Below are 323 nucleotides of genomic sequence, written 5' to 3' on the forward strand. Positions count from 1 at the left end.
CTCTCTCTCTCTCTCTCTCTCTCTCCAATAAACATTATCAAATATCAATATTAAATAAAAATTAACAACATTAATTATAACAATAACAATACTAACGGCACTCACAATAATAACAATAACAATAACATAAAATATAATTAATTTTGAAAATAATAAATATGTTACGTCCTGAGCGCGAGATTTCGGCGATCTCGAGACGCGACACGTGTTCGCAGGAACGCGAGCGCGGAGCGGGGCGCGCGGGGTGAAGCCTTGGCTTCGTCGTGTTGTTTAGACGCGTGTCTTTATTATTATTACGGGCAGCTGTCACCAGTGCTCGGGAT

Source organism: Trachymyrmex cornetzi, unplaced genomic scaffold, assembly GCF_001594075.2.
Source record: "Trachymyrmex cornetzi isolate Tcor2-1 unplaced genomic scaffold, Tcor1.1 scaffold74, whole genome shotgun sequence".
Lineage (NCBI taxonomy): Eukaryota > Metazoa > Arthropoda > Insecta > Hymenoptera > Formicidae > Trachymyrmex > Trachymyrmex cornetzi.